Source organism: Phaseolus vulgaris, chromosome 5, assembly GCF_051622355.1.
Source record: "Phaseolus vulgaris cultivar YP4 chromosome 5, ASM5162235v1, whole genome shotgun sequence".
Classification (NCBI taxonomy): Eukaryota; Viridiplantae; Streptophyta; class Magnoliopsida; order Fabales; family Fabaceae; genus Phaseolus; species Phaseolus vulgaris.
In genome coordinates this window covers 38,806,306-38,823,990 of record NC_143502.1, presented here as the reverse complement: position 1 = coordinate 38,823,990, position 17,685 = coordinate 38,806,306, and the positions used below count along the sequence as shown (strand labels likewise).

Sequence of the window (17,685 nt, the reverse complement as noted above, 5' to 3'; positions counted from 1 at the left end):
AATTATTTTTAAAAATATTAAGTTTGTTGATTTATATAAAAAGAGTCAAACTTAAAAACTTATTAAATAATAAAATAATACTCATCAGTAGTCCTTGTCACAAAAGAAACTTTTGAATATATGGTGATAAATTTTATTTTGAACAAGAAATATTTATTTAAGCAAAACCATGTTTGATCTATGTTATTTCAGCCTGTGCTGAAGACCTGTTACATTATTATAATTGATGAATCAAAGATAGATTTTGATGAAACTTATAATTTAAAAATAAATATTTTGAAATGAAACACATGGTTGGGCGATCATATGGTGTGGAAAATGAGAAAGGTTATTTTTGTGGCGTCATCCCTCCGCCAATGAGTTGAAATTAGGGTTTAGGGAGATTAGAATGAGTATCTTGGCCACATAAAACCCGGTACAGTACCATATATACAGCTAAGTCCAACCAATGGGAATATAGAGAAAGCAAATCACCAATTTCATTACCAATATATATTTTCATTCATCACACAGGCCTTTCTCCCCCTATATATTAGTCCCCAACCTTCATCTACTGTTACCATTCAACACACACTTCCTTCTCTCTCTCTCTTCCCACCTTTTTCTTTTCATTTTCTCCATAGTTTTCTTCTCAGGTTTAGATCTTAGGCGTTTTGGGAAACACTGTATATGTATTTGTATATATTCTATATCTATATATCTCCTCCTTCCGATTCTAAGTCTGATCTATAATCTATTTCAAGGCTACATATATAAATATGAAATATTTGGATGTGCCCTTTTTATCTTTTGAGAAACTACTCCTTCTTCCTATGTGGATTTGCCAAGGTACGTGAGTCTTTCCCTTTTGGAGGGATTACTGTTTGGTTTTGATTCTTACATCAAGGGTTTTTTTTTTTAAATCTCTTTTCTTGTTTACACCAAGCGAAAGTATGGTTCTTTTTAATCGACACAGCAGAAGCTGTACTTTGTAAAAGTGTAGGTAACTGGGTTTGAAGATAGTTTGTTTTGGTTTTCTTCAATCTTTGGAGGTTCTGAAAGTAAGCGCTTTTGTTGTTCTTTATGGAGTGGTTGAATTTTCTTGTTTTGTTTTTTATTTAATTGGGGTTTTGGCTTTTCTTTTGTTCTTGAGGTATGAATTGAGTTCATGTGGTTAGATTCCATTCGGGGTACCCAACTGGCCTCGTGTGCCAAACATAAACTAACCACTTGCAACAAGCCACATCAGCTACTCCTCGTGGCCTTGCTGCTAAAATTCCACATAAAATCTCAATTTTCCGTGTCCCCTCTTTCTTTTCTATTTTTTACCCTCCCTTGCTTTCTCTCTGTTTCATGTTGTTCACCCTTTTTTTTATTTTCCCACTCGACAAATTTCCGTGACATTAACTGGTCTTCACTATTTGAGTAACCTATTGAGCTTTTTAGCCATACATACGTTTCACTAAAATTGGTAACAATGCTAGCTTCTAAATATATACACATGTCTATGTATGTGCATAGCTCTCTTTTTCAGAAGCTATAGTTGCATGGACAGATTCACAGTCGTTGTTTGCGGATGTAGCATCATCAAGATTCACATGCAAATGAAGGTGGATGGGACTCTGATGCAATCTAAGCGCTCTGGCAATCCATTGGTCCTTTTGATGTGAGAATCTTGATGATGCTGCATCAGCCATAAACGACTTTAAAAAGTTGAACAAGTACTGCGAGTTGAGACCCCCCCAATTAAAGAGTGGAGATAAAAAAGAAAGTGGGTAGGTATACACACACACAGCTCAAACTTCCAGACATTGTCCATGAGATCATGATGCATAACAAGAGAGGTGACTCTTTCTGCTTTCCTTTCTGTTGTTGTCAGGTGCCTTTTTTCATGCATCTATCTTTTCTGTTTGCAATTTGCAGTGCTAAATTTTTGTTTATTCACATTACTGGATCACCTTCTTGTCTTTTAAATATTAATACTGTACACTAATTAGGCTTTTTTCATTTGCAGACAGTCCTAGGTTATCGAATATTGGCTATTTGGATTTTGGAGGCTGAGTGTTAGGTCCTTTATGTGCTGACTTCACAGATCTATGAATATTCCTTTTCAACAGGAATGCTGGAATAGAAATGGTGTCTTTTCAGTTTCTTAATATATATTGAAACATCACTTTATCCAAATCTAGAGCCAATAAAGACACACACATATAATGCAGAGAGAGTAAGAGAGAGAAATTAATATTTGGATTTTAGTTCGCCATCGGTGGTGCTCATGTTTCTCATGTCATTCTATATTTTTATTTTTATTTTGGTGATGAGTATTCAGCTTCTGTTATCAAATTCTATACTTTTACCAGAAAACATATAAAGGTCTTCTTCAGCCTGCAGTTTTGTGGTGCCAGATTATAGCATGGTAGATAGATAATTACATGATTTTGATTTGTTACCTTGATAAACTTGTGCTTTTACTTGCTGATTGTGTAGTTTTCTCGGTTGTGGGGTGGGGTTCCCGTGTCTACAATTTTGTCCTTGTTACCACATTTAATATTATATGGACATTCTTCCAAGTGGCTTGCATATGAGGATCACTGAAAATTGAAGCTGGCTTGGAAATTGGATATGGCTAATCACGGACTTTGTCTTAGATTCATCTCAAAGTTTTGGCTTTAGCATGCACAAAATCACTATAATGAAGCCCTGATTGGTTCAACAAGAGCTAGACCCTTGCTAACTAATCTGAACAGCAGAGATATTTCAAAACCATCGATCCATAATTATTCACCCCACTTATATACATTATTGGTCAAAGATGAAAGTAGCAGAAGATTTTTATTCTACAAAATAATATATTGTTCAATATTTATGACAGTGATAATTCAGTCTATTTAAGATGTTATCATGGAAATTTGTGTGCTCGCATCGCTGTCCAATCTTGGTTCACTCATATCTCCTCCACTTGTTCAAATTATGCCACACGCTCTTCACTATCTTGCCCTATTTCTTCGTACTGCTTACAGATGTTCGTGTTCTCTCTACCCTTGCCAGAGATTCAAGGCCATTATTTTGCTTCCATTTTCACTGACATACAGGCACTTAACGATCATACAGTGTCTCCTTTTCGCTATAAAAGTTGAGAAATTATTTCAGTACAACAAAGATTAATCATGAGAGAAAATAAATAAGTGTATGCATGATGTTGCAAGTATAATGAAGCCAGCACATGGAGAAAAAGAATTTAATTAGAATGATATCACAGTATAAAACTCATCTAAACTATTGTACAGTTGTATATGGACTGTTATATATACTAGATACTTAGATAATAGATCTAACAATTATTTTAAAAATATATAATATATCTAAACTGATTTCTAATTTGTAATTAGATGGTAGTGCAGACTTTTATATTAAAATTAAGTCCAAGAAAAAATAATATAAAACCTAATGTGTTTAGAAAATAGTATATTGATAATATAAATTCTAAACGTTTTGGTCCGAGTGATGACATTAAGAATTTTGCTAACTAGATAGTATCTTAAAAGCATTGGTTAAAGAATTAATAAATAAAATATTTTTATTATGAATTTTGTTTCCTGGTTTACCTATCAACCATATACTTTTACTCGTTTTTATAAGAGTTTTGAATACTTCTAATACTCTCATTTTATATATTTTTTTATTATTAATAAAAAAAAAAAAATTATCATAAAAGTGAGTCTAATACTTTCTAAAAGTAACATTTATAATTTTTTTAATAATATTCTTCCAATAATCTCTTTAGTATCAATGTTTTTGGGATTAGTAAATCAAATAATGTAATTATTGTAAGAGAAATACGTACTCAATCATCTATATAAAAAAAACTTACTCAATCTTCTTTCAGTACATGGGTTAAAGAGAATATTGTGATCCAAGATCGTGAGTATCTGTCATTAAACTCCAGATTCTCATACATATTGCAAATGTTCCCTTCTGATCATAATACCTTTTTTATTTTGCAATACTATATATTTTGCACAAGCTAATTCATGACTTCATATACAAGAAAGGAGTGAAGAATATTTTTTTTACAAATAAGAAAAATAGTAAAATATCGTATGTAATAAACTTATAGCATTTAGTGTTTTTCTGGAAACATAGTTCATGTTTGGTTGTAATTAATTTTAGAAGTTTTTTTTTTTTTCAAAGTTGTCTTAAATTTGTAAGATTTTGATTATAAACTGTTTTAATATAAAATTTAGGTGGTGTATTTCTGTTTATTTAGTTTTATATCCTGAGTTTTACAAACCTCAACTTAGAAAAGAATACATTACTTTTATATCTGCTAACATTTACTCTTAATTTTGTTTTTCCATGCAACAGCAAACAAATCAGGGAACCTCTAAATTGAAGTTCATGAAAAAAATTATTTCAGCAAAACATAAAAGAAATTATATTTTTAATATATTGTTCATAAAGTTAAAAAGGTAGTTTTTATTCAGTTAAAATTATTAAAAAAATGTTTAGGTACTTTGGTTTTTAAAAATTGTATTTAAATAATAATAATATTTTTAATTTAAAGCTTTAAATAAACACACCATTTTTAATCATGGAAAAAATCTACAACTATATATACAAAGCAAGATAACTACATGTTCCCCATACATTGGAATCTTGCTGTTAGCATTTGAGACAAAGTAACAATACTATTGTTAACCATACTCATATATATGTCTAGTAGTAGGGACACCTTCGCATGTTCAGTTAAACATTGTAATATTGTTTTGTTACTAATTAGCCCATGTTTGGATTATCAAAGTCACTTTTTTGTCTGAGAATTATTTATAGTTAATGTTCTTCATTCTTTTAAAGACATATTAAATCTTGATTTTTTTTCCCGTATAAAAAATTTAAAAGTATCTTTTTTTTGTTCTTATATAAAAAATACAATTGTATTTTACTTTTAGTATTTTTTTTTTTAATTCTTAACAATAAACAATAACATTCTCATTTGTATTTTCTTTATTGTTTGATAAAGGTGATGTTTCTTTATTTCTTATACTTTCCTTCATGTTTTTCTAAGTTTGTTTAATTTAAAATATATATATATATTATATCTCGTTACTTTGTAACAAAATTGAAAGCATCTAAAATTCAATGTATACATGCATGATCATTCATATAATACGACACCACATAATTTAATAATTTATTTAACATGTTCTGTAAAAAATATTAAATAATGTTGGATTTGATAAATTTTCCAATGTAATCTAAATAATTTTGAATGAACCATAGTTTGAAGAAGGGTGTTGATTGCTCAATGCTTTGTTTGAATATAGTTTCATACTTTTGTATTTTTTTATTATCATTGTAATATTGTTGTACATCTCTTAAATAACATTACTTTCATTTTTTAAGAAAATAGTGAAGAAATTGATGTAAATTATGAGAGAGGAATTGTTATTATTATTAGTATGTGTAGAAAGTGAAAAGGGTGAAATGAAAATGAGTAGAGTTGTGGAGTAGGTCCTATATGTTGGGTAGTGGTATGTGGGGTTTTTTGGTCCCCATGGTTTATGTGTGTGTAGTACATGTTATGTTATCGTATGGTCCCACACTGTCATTCACACTGTGTATGTCATACTACTAGGTGTAAATGGGGCAGACATGCAACTCAAAGGACGCACTTTGTTTTCTTAATAAAATCTATCATTTTTATTTTTTCATTCCTAATTTTTGTTTCCAACATTTAATTAGAATTGAAAAATATTAGTGTATTAATAGAAATACATGTCAACCCCACACAGTGTGTACACTCATAAACAATTTTATGTGATATTTTTTTAGTTTATTGATATGATTTTGAAGATGTCATATTCGTTAGAGATAAAATTTATTTATAGTATATAAACTGAAATAAACTTTGCTAGTTTAGAAAGTTAGATTTAAATTAATTTTTTAATATGGTATTAGAGTTTATCTTTTTGATGTTATATCTTGATATTGGTCTATATATATCTAATTTCATACTTGATGTCTTTCACATGAATAAAACTAAACCCTAAATCTTAAACCTTAAACCTTAAAGAGTAAATCTTTCATTATCTTATTAAGTTTGTTTGGTCTTATCATGAATTAAACTTAAACTTATTTTCTAGTAAATTTTTGATAAACAAATTTTATTCAACTACCACAAAATTTATTATATGTAATGTAGTAATATCTACTCTATTTAATATCATATTAAGTTATAAAAAAAATATGAATCCATATTGTGATAATATCACAATAAAAATGTGTCATATAAACCTTTCATGTTAAAAATGTGTCATATAAACCTTTCATGTGATGTAACATGTTAGTACTTTTTTTTATGTCATTTATTGTCTATACTTTTTAAAATTAGCATGTTAGTCTTTAAAAAAGAAATCACCATTCAATTTTTAGTTCTTGAATTTTTTTTATTTTGTAGTCCCTATAAAAGGTTTTTTTACTCCTTGTTTTTTTTTGTCTTACCTTATTTTTTTTTTCAGCTATAATATCTTCTTGATCACGTGGTATCATTTAAATTATTGGAATTGGCAAAAAATATGAAAGTAAAATCAACTGACTCAAATATCAACTTCACTTTATTGTATTGACTCAAAATACATTGAATCTATCATTCAACTAAATTGAAAGCTCACCTAACCATTAAACTTGGAATTTTATTTTATTTTTATGAGAAAAATAATAAATAAATGTGAAGTATTTTAGGAATATCCTAACCGTATTATATTCAATAAGTTTTTTTATCAATAAAAAATAAATAAAATTAAAAGAAACACTTTAAGGTATCTCAACCCTTATACATAATCATCCTAACACACCCTACCCTCCATCTCTACAACATTACAAAAAAATTAATCCGATAGACTTCAGAGCAAAGTAGAAAACTTCCTACCTCTTATGAGTTCATGTCCTTTGTGAGAGAAGTAGATAATAACCTTTACATGCAAGTCGAATGAAGGGGTAGTAGGGGGAGTAAGTTCTTGGAGTGTACAATTGGAGATGTATAAGCCTTCTAATATGCCAATGAATGTTGCAAATAAGCTGAAAGAGGCGTTGAATGGACCCCTTATCTCAGTAAGTTCAGGTAGATGCACAAGGTAATCACTACAAGAAAATTATCAAATAAAAACTAATATTTAGATACCAAAATATTTAGTTGCAATAGTAACTAAATTAGAGACCATTTTAGAAACTAAAAAAAAATGGTTTCTAAATTAGTTTCTATTATTGTAAAATAGTTTCTAAATTTGTATCTAATTAGCTACCAATGTTTTAACTATTAATTATTTATATTCTAAATTTGGTAGCAAAAACCTTATTTGCTTATTAGATACCAATTTAGAAACTATTTTACAATAATAGAAACTAATTTAGAAATCAAAAATTTATTTAGTCCCAAAATGATCTCTAATTTAGTCACTATAGTAACTAATTATTTTTAGTCTCTAAAATTAGTTTCTATTTCATGATTTTGTTGTAGTGAATTTGGACTCCTGTTTGATACTTTTGGCCATGGCACCTGCTGCCAATGTGTCGGTTGCTGAGTTTTGTAAGTGTGAGTGTTGAAAACATCATTTTATCTAGGTATCTAGTCTTATTTTGATGTTGTTTACCTTTAGCTAACGTTGTTAAACTGTAGTAGAGTGTGCAGACATAGCTAATAAAGTGTTGGGGAAGGATACCTTCTTTTTGTGTTGGAGTTCTGCTTAGGGGTTATATTTGATACATATTTTTGTTGGAATATCCTTAAATGTTCTTATTAATTTTATTCTTTTGCTATAAAAATGTGTTCTTACTTATGTGATTATTATAATGCATTGGGTTACTTATTTGATTATTATAATGCATTGGGACTTAGTGAAGTGCGAGATACTCACCCTTATAATCATCTTCAGGTGATTGGCATGTTGACATTGCAAAAACATCTACATATGAAGAAACTAGTATAGTAACATTTTTTTTTATACTCTGTGCTGCTTTTTGTGTTGAAGATAAATTGATTTGAGTATAAGATATATAAAAAAGAGGATTTGGTATGTATCTGTAAAAATCCTTTTGACCTTAATTAATTTTTTTTTATCAGCAACGAATTAATTAATTAAATACTTCAATGCACACATTTTAAATTGAGCAATATTTAACATAAACACTAATAATATTTTTGTAAACAAGCAAATAGATGAATTATTTTATTAAGTGTGAAATAATTTGGGTTAATAATAACTCTTTACACACTTTATTGTTTTATGGGATTGATTTTATTTAAAAATTTATATTAAATATCATATTATTTTTTAAAATATTTTGGGGTATTACACATGTTAATTGTAACACCCCATAATTTACATATAACTATTACAATACCGGTTCTACATATTTCTATACAAGCTTACAATTTTTTAAAACATTCCTAATAAGTGATTAGGACGTATAGAAATACAAATATTTGCAATATAAGTTTCAAAATCAACGCCTTAAAACTCTTCTGATCCTTAGACACCTGTAAGATCATCTGCTCGTGTACGTAGTACAGTCATCGCAGTTCAAACACAACAAGAAAAGCAAGGGTAAACTAGTGAAAATAGAATTTTATAATATACAATTAAATCAAAAGAGAAAACCAAGTTACATGATCAATTTCTCAAATTATTCAATTTTCTTCAAATCTCAACAATAAACAATCACATAGATCTCACATGGATCTACACATCCAGAATATTCAACAAACAACGTCTTCCGGAAGACCCGTATTAAGTAAGTCCTACCAGAGACTAACACTTGATCCAAAGATTACCAGCGAATCCAACAGAAAGGATCAGGGTAAGTTCAATACAACCCAAGTCGTGCATCTCATATGTCACGGTGTGCATGAACTCCCCCATCAGCTTCTCACCACCTGATATCTTAGCCTATGTGACTTAGATCATCAGTGAAGCTCGGAGATCTCTGTTACCACATAGGCATCAATACTTAATACACAACAAACATCAGTCCATACATTATCCCGACATCAATACTTAATACACAGCGAACATCAGTCCATACATTATCCCAAATGTATGAATTCAATTCCACATTATTTCATCATACAATATCATTCCAAACACGATCCACAACATTCAAAAGCGTAATTAACATAAGAAAACAACACCTTAAATATTAAACCATCAAAATCTAATATTTTTACAAATTTAAATAATATATAAACAAACAACATCCCTGCAAGAGAAATTGAATATTAGGACCACGTCCCTTCCGCATTCAGATCTTCTATCCTAGGGTGCTATTAAAAATTAAATTTAGCTTCCCTTACCTTAATTGCTTGCTTTCCAAGCAACTTTCTAGAATTTTATTTCCCACTATCTGGATAAGCTTCAAGATTTACGGACCTAATGCAAATTATCCAAACAGAACAAAAATTCAGTATATAATAGAATAAGTTGAGAGGATTAAACTTCTCAACTGACCCCACCAAGATTGATGACTAAATCCTAAGAAAAAACAGAGAACAAAGGATATTTAGAGTAAAAATGAACTTACTCTGTTTGAAAATCTTATCGGGTAGAAATGTTCCTTAACTCGTCAGCTACAACGTGATCCGATCAGATTCTAAAATAGATGAAGATTGGGAGGAGAAAATTAAGAGAGAAGGAAAAGATTTAGAAAGAGAAAGAGAAAAAGAAAGAGAAAGAGAAAGAAATAAAAGAGGTACTGTGGTGCAGGGGGATAAGGTTCATGTTGGTGTTTTTAAAAAAAAAACACGCTGTTACATTAATCAATTTCTCTTCAAAATGAAATAAAGTTAATTTTCTAACTTGTTCAAAAGGTGAACTCACTAGTAGCTAGAGTCAACTTTGATTCCAAAAATAGATAAAGTTTAGAAAATGAAATAATATCAACCTATTTCATTGGTAGATAGTCTTTATAAAAAATATATGAAAATTATTGTGGTGTAGGTTGAAGAAAGTTTCCTTTGAAAAGTAATAGATGAAACTCAATTAGTCTTTCGTGTGAGAAGAAACTTACTTCATAGTGTTTTGATTACAAATGAAGTTGTTGATGAAGTAAGACATAAGAAGATAAGTTGCATGATTATTAGAGTGGATTACGAAAAAAAGCGTATGATTAGTAAGATGAGACTTCCTATATTATATTATGGAAAAAATTGATTTTAATGAGACTATACCTAGAATCAACAATAATGTCTAATCTTATAAATGGGAGTCTCGCATTGAAATTTAGATCAAGAAAAGAACGTAGAGTCCCAAAAACCATTCTTATTCCTTATAGTGACAAATGGCTAGTAGAATTAGTTAAAAAAGGTGTAAAAATACATAAGACGAAGTGGGTAAAGATTAGTAGAAGAAAGATACCAATACAATTTGGGGACTATATATTATTCATATGTAAGAATAAAATTTCCAAATGTATTGATTTTGAAATATATAATCAGAATATTTGAATTGGGATCAAGATTAAAATTAAATTTTCACAAAAATAATTATTTTTTAGAGGAATACAAAATAATCAGTTTGATCAATATGTTATGCTAAATTGTAAAAAGATGTAATTGTCTTTAAAGTAAAAAGATGTTTTGATTCTTTGTTTTGCTTAAAATTAGAATATCCAAATGTAATTTGTGATTCTTAGAAAGAGTTTTTTAGGTGATTATTGGTTTTTGTTTGGTATGTGATGGTGACATAATGATAACTTGGAGTAGGAGATGACTATTCTATATTTTAATATCACATAATTTTTATATTTTGGGTCCATTTAATATTTAACGATTTTATTAATGTTCAAGCTAAAATTATTGTAGAGAAATAAATAAAATATTAAAAATGGACAATTGTTTTCAAAGAAACTAAAAATCAAATTAAAAATATTTCAAGACAAATAATTTAAATCTTTTACGACAAAGCTGATGCGTGTTTATTTTTACGTATTTTTATTTTGGTTGATTATCGTTTTTTATAATATTTTTATAACTTAGTTTCATCCACCAAGCCAGTAGTCGTATAAATTTTTTAATATGTACAATGTACCACATAATTAATTTTAAAAAATTGGATTTAGTTTCAAACTCTTGTGTATTTGGATTATTTTTACTCCTCACATTTTTAAGCTTAATATAATAATCTTGATACCCTAACGAATTTATATAACCAGTTCAAATATACTATTTTGTCCTTTCACACTTTTTTAATTATTACTTAATTTATTTTTTAAATGATTATGTTATTCTTTAAAGCAAATTATTGAGGGGTAGTTGGTGTATTAAAATATCATTTTTCTTGATAAAATAAGGCATTTAAAAGATTTTTTATTCCGCTAATGGCCTACATCTTGAAAGCTCTTAAATGGATAATTAATTTAAATGTACTTGAACTAGATTTTAAACAATCTTTTACAAAATAAAGTGGATTTAATTTCTTGGGTATGTATTCAGTTTAGTTTTTATGTAAAAAGTTGTTTTTTGGGTTTCTTTTATTATTGATTGAGATGGGATAGAGAGTAGGAGGTCTTTTGATTGATATGTAGATGGAAAAACTCTTTGAGAAAATCTGTTTTGTTGTATAAGGGTTGGACCACCCCTGAAGTGGTCTCATTTAATTTTATTGTTATTTGCTGATAAAAAAAAAGTGGACTTAATTTAGTCATTCATGATATTGTAAGAATATAAAAAATATATTCTAATCCCTTTTATGAATTTATTTATGTTTGTATTTTTATAGATTATATTATTATAAATGAAATAAATACTTATATATTATAAAATATTTTATATTTAATTAATATGATAACTCAAATTAAAATAGATTATTAATTCTTCTTTTTAGAATGAAAGATTTTAATCAAACTAAAGAATAACGTTTTTTAATACGGAATAGATTATTTCTTAAATGATCTGATTTATTTTATTCGTTTTTATAATAAAAAAATACATATCATTAACTGAAAACCAACCATGTGTTTAATTAAGAGAATAAGTAATGTCATCAACCGAAAACTAATCATGTGTTTAATTAAGAGAATAAGTAATGTCGAATATATGGCATAAGATTTTTAAAAATTGAAAATATTATACTATTTTCCTCATCTCTATTTTTTTCTACTTTTTCAACTAAATTGCTATAAATCTCATATATTTTATTTTGTACATATTTATTTTAGAGTTTAAATAAATAATTTTATTACTATTAATCAATGCATCAACAATTATTTCTCTGTGTAGAAAAAACTATAAATCAGTATATTAACTCAATCTCATAAATGCGGAACTTATAATGTGAGGTTTGCATTCCTTGTATATATACTAGATATCAACACACCCCTCATGCCAAGAGTGACAACTTATGCGGACAATATATGTTATGAGTGGTCCGATAACGACCTAATAACGAATGATATGATAGATCCAACAAACTTTCACTAAAATAAACTTTAAATGACTTTGATATCATATTAAGAAGTAGACTTTAAGTCTAATTCAACCTCGTAAAACTAATTTATAAAGTAGACTTGCACTGACATATATACTATGAAATATTCTAATATTGTGGAATATCCAATCGTATTATTGTGGAACAAATAAAATATCACAATTAACAAATAAAATATTTTATTAGTTGTGATTTTTAATGAAGATGGTTATTTTTATTTTTTATTTTTTGACAGATTGATAAATGCATAAGCACTCAAATGTGAAAGCACAAAAAAGATGTTGTGTATGAAATCTAACTTTTGGATTTGAATTTAATTAACATTCTTTTATAAAAAGATTAAAACACTCCAAATATTTTATTTTTAATTTTTAACTTTTTATTGTCGATAAAAAAAAAAAAACCACTCATTTGATTTGTACCTTGTATAAATGGTTTATGTTCATAGCTTGTGAACTTGCGAGTCTCCTTTTTTCTGAAACAGGAAAAAAAATATTAATATTAACAAAATTGGCAATACCACAAAACGCAAAAACCCAACCAAACATACAAAAAATATTCTGCTACTCTCATAGCAGAACCATGCAAAACAAAAAACCAATATTTGCTATTTATACTTTATGTTTATACTTTTTGTGTGTGTATGGATAAATCCTTCGTGTAAAAATATTTTTATAGAAAATTTTAACAATTTTAAACTTTATAATATAAACACCAGAATTTAATCATAATGTTAATTGATATTTTTAAATAATTATAATTTAAACTCACTCTTTTTATTGGTAGAATGTGTTCTCCTTCCATTTATTTAAACACTCTTTAGATTTATTGGCGTACTTTTTTTTCTAGATCTATATTGATTTATTTAAGTTGTATAACTATTCTAGTAAAATAAGAAATATTTCATTAATTTTTTTAAAAAAAATTATATATTATTTTTAAAAGAATTAATTATTGTATCAAACCTCTTTTTAAATATTATAAATTTATAAAAAATGTATAGACAAATTTATAAATTATTCTTTCAAGTAGAAAACTATTTTGAAAGTAATATATATATATATTAAATTTCACAGGAATTTTTGAAGTATTTCTTTTTCAAATTAAATTAGTAGAAAACTAAATTACAAATATTATTTTTAATCCGAAAATTTAAAATTCTTACATTGCAGATTTTTCATCGCTAGTAAAATACATTTGAAAGAAATATATATAATTTTTTCATAGGAATGTTTTCTGGAAAAAATTATATAATAAACTATTTATGAATTTCGAATTTTTAACTAACTAATTATTATAAAATTATTTTTCTGTTGAATAAATTCCATATTTAAATAAAAATATTTATCGTGAATTTTTATCCAAAATTGGGAGATTTTGTGTGAAATATAAATTTTGTTAGCGGTGGCAAATAACATCCGTCTTCTTAATTGTGAATTGAAAGTTCTTCGTGCACCATATTAATTTCAAAAATTTTAAAATGCAAAAAAATACATTCTAAACAAAAAAATCCAGAATATAAAATCTAAAAACTTATTCTGAAAAAAAAAATCAGAATTAAAAAATGTATTATGGAAAAAAATCTAAATGCAAAAATGTATTAAAAAAAGAGTTCCAAATTTATTTATTTTTATTCACAACCTCCTTTTATTTATGGTCATTTTTGTCATTTTAGAGAACATTTTTATCATTTGAGTGCGGTTGAAATTGATATGGTGCAGAGAGAATTTGCCTTGTGAATTTAGGTGGTTCTTTCGTTAAGCAATTGCTGCAGTCCAAATGATGAAGCGGGCTCGACGGTCCAATCCAATCATGGTACGGGCTGTATGAAATTGGCTAAAACTGGCTTCTTCTTCCTGCATCCCCACAATTTTAAATATTCCAACATTAACCTTGACCTATAATTTCACAAGGGGCTACCGGATATCGGGACCTAGTAATATATTCCGGATTCATAAATTCAAAATTGATTAAATTGTGTTTTCCGGATGAGGGGGTGTTCCAGAAGGTAAAATGTCATAAATTGTTGTTTTTCGGAGTGTTGAATCCGAAAGCCTAAATTGCATTATGGATTGGTGATTCAGAATTGTTTTTTTGTGTTATGGATTCCTGAATCTATAATGCATCACTTGCATTATGGATTTATGAATATGGAATTGTTTTTTTGTGTTATGGATTCTTAAATCCAGAATGGTCTTTTTGAATTATGGATTGTTTGATCCGGAATAATGTTTTTGACTTATGGATTCATGGATCCGAAATGCAATGATTTTGTTTCATTTTTATTTTATTTGTAGAAGTATGGACAATAGTGATGAATTTGAACAAGAATTATATTATGGGGTTGATTTGTGCGATGATGATGATATTGAGAAGTCATTATCCATGTTCTTCATGTTTTTCATCTTCATTAACATGTCTTCTTCTAACAGAGGTTGTGGGACGTAGACGATCACCTTGTGAACCTCCTCCCCTAGTCTTCACCATTACTGTTCAATTACACCATCAAAGTTAAACCAAATTACAAACTAATGAATAAGATGTTGAACCAATACAAACAAAAACCAGCAAATATAAAATTCTATTGAAACCAAGAGAGAAAAAAAAGCATTGTATAAATTCTACTAAACAAATATAAATAAACTATAGACAAAAAAAAATATTAAAAGAAGAAAAAAAGAAGCTCATTGCAAATCATATTTGAAGATAGAAAAAATCTTTTGATGAAGTTTTATATGTTGAAGAAAGGATGACCATAAAAACACAAATCCGGATCCACAAATTTGGAAGCTTCTCGGATCCACAAATTCGGAACCTTTTCGGATCCACAAATTCATAATCTCCCTGGAACCACGAATTCGGGATTTTATTGGAAGCAAAAATTCGAGATTTTACCGTATTTTTTTATCCGAAATTCTACGGATTCTATAATCTGGAATGGAAGAAAACAATTACAGAAACAAAAATCCATAAAAAAACGGATGTTTAGATCCAAAAGCAAAGAAATTTACTTACCTTTGTCAAGAGAACTCTAAATCACCAACAAAAAATGTGAGATTGAAGGAGAATGATTTGGAGGTGTCGCACTGCTGCTAGAACATGAAAGCGTGTTGCTGCTCGAACATGAAAGACATGGCTGCGCAAGAGAGTATCCTTGCCTGCAACTCTTTAGGGTTTTTTAAGGTTAAAGATATTTCTGGAATTTTAAAAACTAATAAGGGCGATTTAGTCTTTTCATAAGAGTGTGGGGGTGCAGGAAGAAAAAATGGGGGTTGCAGGATGAAACTGCCCTAAAACTTTTAGCCTATAACTACCTGGATTTAACATGGGCTTAAAATTTGAAGTCTATTAGTGGAAAAGTTAAGGCTTCTTCTTCCTGCACCCCCACAAGTTTCTAAATCCCGAAACTGATCCTGACTTTTTATTGGCCATCGTGGTTACCAAAAATTGGGATCTGGGAGTGTGCTATGATTCATCAATCCAAAAATTGAATCATTTTTTTTCCGTATGATGGGGTGTTCTAGAAATAAATTTTACATAAATTATTGATTTTTGGATTGCTGAATTCAGAAGCCTAATTTTACGGTTTGGTGGATTAGAATGTTTTTTTTTTTAATTATGGATTTCTAAATCCGGAATGCATATTTCTGTTACGGATTGGTGGATCCGGAATGCTTTTTCTGAATGATGGATTTTTGAATTTTTTTTTTAATCAGCAATAAAGATTTAATTAATAGAAGTACTAGGGGTACTCCAACCCATTTACACAATTCCTTATATTAAAGAAATGAGGTTTCCAGATAACATGCCTAAACATAGATATATTCTACACATATATCTGCTAATCTTAACCTCTTTAAAAACAACAAGATGTCAATAAATAAACCAAATTAGCTATCAAGGAATCCTGCAACTTAGTCCAATTCCAGACTATAAGCGTATCGGCTCAAAAGAAAGACTTTGTCTCCTTGCTATCTACTGCATTTTCCAAGCATCCATTATGATTATAGTTGTACCCCAAGGACATTCCTCTCATGCAAACCAATAATCCAACCAAAAGCAAAGAAAGGGCGTTAATAATCAATGTATTGATTTTAAACATTCATATACATTAATACACCAATCAGAATAAGAGAAATTTGACTTTGGAAATTTATAACTTACCCATGCCCACGCCTTTACTTGGGCCAAAGCAAAAATTTCAACAGGATCCACCACTGCATTATTGAAAATTATCCTATTCCTATGATTCTAAATTCCCCAAATAATAGAAATCCACATACATTTACAAACACAATTTCCCAAGTAGTTTAGACCCGTAAAACCTATTTGTTCGAAATGTTGAATAGCATTATCACAATGTACAAAAGCTCTACCAGCCCAAGCATCAGACATACACCATACTTTAGAAGTCACTTTACATGTGAAGAAAAGATGATTTACTGTTTCAAGCTCAAACCCACACATGACACACATTCCCCTTCCAACCTGAATTCCTCTATGTACTAAATTATCATATGTTGCAATTTTACCAAATAAAACACGCCAGGCAAAGTAATGTGCTGATGGTAGAGCTTTTAAGCTCCAAAAAGAATCAAAATTGAAAGCAGAGCATGAATGTGACTTCAAATTATTTTGTTGGCAAAGGATTTTATAAGCAGAATTAACAGTAAAACAATTTGAGATATCACCTACCCACATCCACTCATAATTTCTAGAAGCATCTATTTTAATAGTTTTCAATTCATCCATAAATTCATTTATAATTTCATTTTCCCATAAAAACCACTCTCTTCTCCATTCTATTTGCCATACCCACTGATTTTCTTGCCATACCCCATATTTATCTACAGAGCCCTCTTTAAGCACTGAGTTTGAAAAAATTCTGGGATATCTGTTTTTCAAAGTATCATTCCCTATCCAATGGTCTGTCCAAAACATAATATTACTCCCTGCACCGACCTTCCACCTTCTCTAATTATCAAACCAAGAATTTGAGTTTCCTCTGCACACCTTCTTGATATCTCTCCACCACCAAGATTCAGTATTTGACACAACACTATCATAACTCTCTCCAAGACCCATATTTAGATTCCAATTTTTGAATGTGAAATGCATATTTTGAATTATGGATTGGTGGATCCAAAATTTTACCGCAAGTGCCAATCCAAATATTTTCCTGATTCCATAATCCAGAATGCAAAAAAATAAATACAGTTTAAGTGCA

General features: G+C 28.7%; 1 long non-coding RNA gene across 2 annotated transcripts; it reads left to right on the top strand.

Annotated features, from left to right (window-relative positions):
• Positions 1-526: 526 nt before the first annotated feature.
• Positions 527-2,369, top strand: LOC137835707 (uncharacterized). Of its 2 annotated transcripts, none has more exons than XR_011085117.2 (2): positions 527-1,823; positions 1,994-2,369. It is a non-coding gene; the product is annotated as an uncharacterized LOC137835707 (long non-coding RNA). The 2 variants fall into 2 exon arrangements; XR_016521217.1 differs by having other exon boundaries at positions 556-1,858.
• The last annotated feature ends 15,316 nt before the right edge of the window (positions 2,370-17,685 follow it).